Source organism: Cetorhinus maximus, chromosome 9 (genome assembly GCF_964194155.1).
Source record: "Cetorhinus maximus chromosome 9, sCetMax3.hap1.1, whole genome shotgun sequence".
NCBI lineage: Eukaryota > Metazoa > Chordata > Chondrichthyes > Lamniformes > Cetorhinidae > Cetorhinus > Cetorhinus maximus.
The window spans coordinates 133,216,867-133,224,098 of record NC_135887.1 but is presented as its reverse complement, the minus strand read 5'-3'; positions in this window follow the sequence as shown (position 1 = coordinate 133,224,098).

Sequence of the window (7,232 nt, the reverse complement as noted above, 5' to 3'; positions counted from 1 at the left end):
GCAGAGGTTTGCCTCCCTCTCCCATTTCAAAGGATGTTGAAGAATGCTTGCACATCAGGGGCGCCTTAGGCATTTAGTAATGACTAATGTATGAAAATATGGGTAAATTCAGGTTAGGTGGAGCACATTTCAAATGTGCTGATCTTAACTTTCATCTATCCGGAAGGAAAAAGATTGGTTCTATTATTAGCATATCGAGCATACTTTTACTTTTTATCATTGAATGATATACTTTGTTTTGCAGAATCTAGAGTTAAGATTGGGGGATGGAGGGGGTGGTGCGTATTATAACATCACTTAGATTTGCAGATGACAAAGTACTTGTAGCATGCACAGAAGTAGGATTACAAGGACCAGTGGATAGATTAGTAACTGCAGACATGCTAAAGCGAACATTGGCAAAACCAAAGTGTTGTATATCTCGAAATCACCAAGAAATATTCATAGAAGGAAAAGAACTAGAGCAGGTGCAAGTATTTAGGGAGCAGACGGTCTGGAAGGTGCAGCAAAGAAATAAGAAATAAGGATAGCAATGAGAATGGCCATGTTCAGTAAGAAGAGATGGTTGCTAACCAGAAAGCTGAATAAACAACTGAAGAAATGACTTGTGAAGGGCTCGATTTGGAGCGTTGTTTTGTATGGATGTGAGACTTGGACCTTACGAGAAGGAGGAGACCAATCTGCTAAATAGTTTTGAAATGTGGGCTTGGAGGGGCGGGGAAATGATCAGCTGGAAGGGAAAGGTAACAAATGATGTAGTGTTGCGGAGAGTGAGTGAACAAAGAAATTTGCTGAGCCTAATTAGGAAAAGACTGAGAGTCTGGGCAGGGCAAATCTTCAGAGGAAATGGACCAGTAAGAGATGTTATGGAGGGAAGATTTCACGGGAGAATGGGGAAGAGGAAGGATGAGAATATCAATGCTGGATGGCTTGAAAATTGAAGGAAATTACTGAAAAATGAAAAGACTGGCACAGGACAGAGTGCGATGGAAAGACTATGAGGACATGTCTTCAGGCAGAGTGCACATGGTGCATGATGGTGATGACATTGTTTTATAATGACACAGGTATCATACCTTATAATTCACACATATCCTTCTGCTGCTTAGGGAGAGCTGCGCTTACCCTGACCTGTCTTCTTACGGCTTGAAAGTCTAATTGCTTTAAGTCGGAGGTCACCTAGAGTTTATCGTCTGGCCGGGAAGCTTCTCAAATTATACAGTTCTTGTCAGTTCAGGCTCCAGGTCAGAAGTATGGATCATTAAGTCACTGTCCTTGTTTTCCCATTTCTAAGACCACCTTTCACCTGTAAGGAAAGTGCAACACCTGGAGTATAATGTCTGGAGAACAGTGTCTGGCAGGCTGAACTCAAGTCCCCAGACTCTGTATAAGTAGAAGACCTCCGAGGAGCTGTTACTGAAAAAATTTTAAATATAGAAACAAAAAAGGCAATCGTATGAGGAGGTTTAGTTAACTTGTTCTCAAGTATTCCATTTGCTATATGCTTATGTGTGAAGGCTGTTGCCAATTTCAATCCATTTGAGGTGTGTAAGTGGTGCAAGAATTTTTTCCAAGCAGAATAATTCAGCATAAGCCATTTCTGCCTGATTTCCACCATTAAAATGCTTCCATCAAGCTCCCTCACCCTTCTTGAATTGTCCTACAAACACCTGCTGAGTCTCGACTGACCAAGTACACATGTGTTAAAGTGAGAGCCTGTAACTCGAATTTTCTTGGTTCTACCACCCCCCCCACTACTACACTCTGGGTCGCTGTAATCTATGATTCATGGTGAACTGTGCAGGTTCATTTGATTTGGACACTATTTGCTGAACCCACATTCTAGCTCCCCTGGCAGCTAGAATGGCCAATGAATCTCTTCATCCCTCGGAATAAAAACAGAAATGTCACTGACATGAAAAGTTCCAGTCGCCACAAAAAATGCCTGACGTGCTGAGTGTTTCCAGCAATTTCTGTTTCTGCTTCTAACTTCCTGATCTGCAGTGTTTTGCTTTCGTTGTAGTTTTCATTCCTTGGACTACTTATATAAAAAAAAGCAGTAATGACCTTTTATCCTTGGACAAATGTTGCTTTTGAGAGCGTTTTATTTTGCTTATGTTGTGCCCTGTATACATTACCATCAACCTCGCAGGCGCACTAAGCCCTGTTGTCTGGATGGTAAAGATACAGATTGTAGCTGCAATTTTCTCCACCAGGTGGCACACAATTATAATTTTCTTATGCAAATATACTCTTCGAAAGATTACTCAATTACAGCCACATTTCCCTTTCTAGTTGTACAATCAAACTTTCCATAGAATGTTAATTCACAAATATAGCAAATATCAGTTTAGTTTATGAGCCAAATTCCCAGGAAAGTCTTAATAATAACTACAGACTACAAATTGGCTGCAGTATTCTTTCGAGAATATATTGCAATATAAGAAATAACTCAATTGTATTCCAATGGTGCTGAGAAAATTGCCATGTTACTATTTCTATTTTACGATAGCATACAGACACAATTACGCAAAACACTTGACTTGGGGTCATGTCTGGGAATAAATAGCTAAACTGTACAATTTGTTCTGTTCAATCGGATGGATATTTTTCTACTGTGGAAATTGGTTGTTAAATTTTAATTTGATCTTCAGAATGGGAGATGGTGGTATAGTGGTGATGTCACTAGACTAGTAATCCAGAGAGCCAGGCTAACACTATGGGGGCTATGACTTCAAATCCCAACATGGAAGCTGGTTGAATTTAAATTCAATTAATGAAATCTGGAATATGAAACTAGTCTCAGTAATGGTGACCATGAAACTGTTGTTCATTGCTGTAAAAACCCATCTGGTTCACTAATGTCCCTTCGGTGAAGGAAATCTGCTGTCCTTACCTGGTCTGACCTACATGAGTCTTGTAGGTCAGACCCTCAGCAATGTGGTTAACTTTTAACTGCCCTCTGAAATGGCCTAGCAAGACACTCAGATCAAGGACAATTGGGGATTGGCAACAAATGCTGGCCTTGCCAGCGATGCCCGCATTCCATGGAAGAATAAAAAAAACCCCCCAGGAATTAGTATAAGTGTGACGTGTGGGTCCTGAATGTTGGTTCGTTGCTGATAATTGAAATCAGAGCTACTATTTACATTTTGTACTGGAAGTATTTGTGTCATTTAAAAGTGCTCTTGTGCTAATGTATCCATTTCAGAGGCTGGGGTTTTACGTTCAGAATAACAGCAAGGCTAACACGCTCACTCTTCCCATGGAGTAAATCGGACAGCCACTTCCGGGCACCACATATGTGCAGCTAAGCGTGGGAAATCTAGAAACTGATTAGTTGAAGGGCCACTCCATTTCTTGCCCTGCTCGTATGTGCACCCAGAAGAGGGTGCCTCTCTGACTCAAACCTCCTTTAACAGGAATTATATGCAAGTCTATGTTCAAAAACCAGTGAATGCTCTGAGTGCAGTTGTCAATGTAATGGGTGGCAAGCATCTTTTTTTTTGTTAAAAGCAAAAAACTGCAGATGCTGGAAATCCGAAACAAAAACAGAAACGGAAATACCTGGAAAAACTCAGCAGGTCTGGCAGCATCGGTGGAGAAGTTGTCGACCACAAAATCTGGCCATTAAGTTTGCCCTTCAGTTGGCTTTTATTTTAGTCCTGTACAGCCTTGATGTTTTATGTCTTTCTGAATTCTGGTATTATGTTTGCATTATTGGGGGTGGTGTCTTTGGCTCTGAAGGTTTGAAATTTGAACAGCCTGCACCATGATTGAACAGTCAGTGTGCAAGTTCTTAAGACTGTTGCAACCTTTGATATAGAAGCAGTACAGTAAGGAAAATTTGTAACTATGTTAGTAGAACTAAAGTTCTATGGAATCTGTAAATGTTTTTAAGAATGTTTGAAAAGGACTTTTAAGAGTTTGCATCAATTGTAAAGGAATTAATTGTAATTATATTGGATAATAAGAAATACTAGTCCATCTGACTTTGAAACACTTGACCTGGAAGTTGTGCCAACAGGTAGGAAGTTAAGTAAGTAGCCATGTAGCTGGCAGACACAAAGGAGAGCTGCAGACATAAAGGAGAGCTACAAGCAGAGGAGCTGGAGGGTGAAGGTGACCAGTGCACAGGTGCATACACAAAGAGAAAGCAGACAGAGGCAGAAAGAGGAACACGGAAAATTCTTGTGGGGACAAGAAGCAAATCTCTCTCAGGAAGAAGTCAGTTTCTCTGTTTAGCAGAAAAGGAGACAGCAGCTCTTGGAGGTACTGTATGAGCTGGCTGAAAAGGTCTAAAACCTGGAAAGCTGTGTGAATACCTCAGAGACGCTGGTGGGTCTTTTCCCAGAAGTGCCCAAACCATGGACGGTTATTGGTTGATCAGTTGAAAAAGAACTCTAGAAAGCTATATCATCAGGACTGTTGTGACCTAAAGGAGAGTCTGTAGAAGTGTGTCTTACTGATGATAATTGTAACTGTGAAACTCAAAGGTGAAAGCTGTTGTTGTATCGGACTCCTGATCTACCCTGCCATATTTGTGTGGTCTGGTGGGGGGGAGTTGGGAGGGGCGGGGGGGAGGTGTTGGTGACACAAATGCTTGTGGTTACATAAGACACAGCTTTGTTATGTCAACCATTTAAAGTGCAATTTACCTTTTTTTTGGAGTACCATTTGCTTGTTAATTCATTTGTAGTTTGTATTCTGATTCATGTTAAAGTGAAAGCTTCAACAAGTGGGATCTTGTTGATAATTCCTTCACTTGGGGTCATTCAGTAAATGTGGTTATTTTGGTTAATGGTTTCCCACGGGGAATGTAACGATACTAAAGCCTAATCAAGAAACCGAATATTAAAAGTTCTGTTTCAATTCAACCTGGACATTTCTGAGCATCCCTAGTGAAGTTTTAGAAAAAAATTAACGGATCAAAATATAATTTAAGACTGCTGAATTTCATTCACAGTAAGAAATTTAATGGTGGAAGATTCTTCCCATTATATCAGTATGTGAGAAATATTAAATGGCTATACAGGCGCAAGTGTGGAAAAGTATTTTTACATTTATATGTTTCACATTTTTCAGAAGGAATTAGAGCACTTTTTAAAAAAAAGAAGCAATCCTGGGTATTTTAAATTATTTTAATTCACAACATACTACAGTTACTGGGCAGATAGCACAATGTGGTAATGACAATACTTTTGATGGTTCAGCAGTTTAATCTTGATTAAACAATTGTGAAGTACCCTATTGGCTATTGAAACTTATTTGAATATCCTAAGGTATCAAGTATAAACTCTATCAATTAGTGGTAAAATAGACATCTATTCTTGCACAACATGATGCTGATGTTGTACTAAACGAATGTCAGAAACTGTTCTCATCCCAATGTGCACTTTCAGGCAGGAATTACGGATAGCAGTCAAGAAATCGCGCCCTGTTTGATCTTTCCACTTTCAACCTAAGGTGCTGAGATCAGGTTTTGTGGTTGTATTGCAGTCCTAACTCGGCACAGATCACTGATCAAACCTGGCTTAATATAACAGCAGTTGATACATGTACCATGTACCATTCATGTTTATAATTAAAAATTATATTAGTCCATATATAGCACTAGAATCATATTGATAGGTCCAATTACATAATTGTGTACTTTTTTTCCAAATAATCTGCTTCTGATGCAAAGTATTTTAGATGTTCAGTATTGCTATTATATAGATGTGAATGTGTTGCAAAACAGCAACTCAAAATTACAGGTTTTGGATAGTATCATATGTATTTTTTCTCTATTATACAAAAGTACTCACCAATGTGTGTGGTCAATTGAGCAGTAATTTCTTCAACAGCAGGTATTTGTGACTGTGTACCATGATGCAAATTGAAATGATATTCTGCAATGTGAGTTATAACGCAATGGTATTGGCCTTCCATTCATGGAATTTATTAGAATACAGCTCACCTTGTGAATATATATTAGAAATGTACCTAGTATAGATATTACTTTTGAAAGAAGCAAATGATTAATCCTTGGAGTACGTTGAAATAAATAAATGATAAAAATATTCAACTTTTAACATTCCCTGTAATCAAGGAAAGCTTCAATGTATAATAGTAGTAATGTTATGTAGAACTTACCACACAATGATAAGTGATTTTGTATTTAAACATTGAAGTATATTGAGGTTTAACTGACCCTATAGGTGACCCACTTTTCTACATATTAATCAAGTTTAAAGTTTTAAATTTAGATCTTAGCCTAAAAGTTCTGTCGAACTCCAATCTCCTTTGGGCATTCACGCTGACGTGCTAAAATAAACTCAGACAGCCAAGAAATCAAATAAAAATAAAGTGAAAGCAAACTTAAAATAATAACAAAATATATTAATATTGAGAAAGGAATTGAACAGTTGGAAAGTCAGAATAATTTAGTTTTTATTTAAGTAAAAATAGTTGTATTAGTGTTTGTTTTATTTATTTATGATTATTAAAGTAACAAAGCCACTCTTGACACTTTGGTAGGTACACTGCTGTAATTTTAAGGGTTTATTTTAGCACGCTAGTGTGAATACCCAAAGGAGATTGGAGTTTGACAGAACTTTTAGGCTCAGGTCTAAAGTTAAAACTTTAAACTTGATTGATGTGCAGAACAGTGGGTCACCTATAGGGTCAGTCAAACCTCAATATACTTCAACGTTTAAATACAAAATCGCTTATCATTGTGTGGTAAGTTCTACGAAACATTACTGCTATTATACATTGAAACTTTCCTTGATTACAGGGAATGTTAAAAGTTGAGCATTTTTATCATCTATTTATAGTTTTCCTGCAGGAGTTTGAAGTAATATTTACGTTATTCTCATTAACAATGGCCAGTTTTAATTTATTTGAATGTAGCCATGTTTACAATAGTTATTAATAGAACATGGCATTTTGGAACAACTTAACTCTCAGATTGTTATTCTACTGGCCTTTAAGTAGAAATAGAATAAGCCGGGGGCTCCAATTTAAAGTTCATTTCCAAGTTATTTTCATATCAGGCTTCTCGAAGCAAAATCTTTTCAATATTTTTACAAGATTTGTATCTAAGTATAAAGTATCATAATAGTTCATTTGAAATATTTTAACTGTAACAATCTCTATCCACTCTATTGCAATATATGTTATATATACATATATAAATAAATATATATACATACGTATATATTACATTGCAATAAGGAGATCATTGGGTT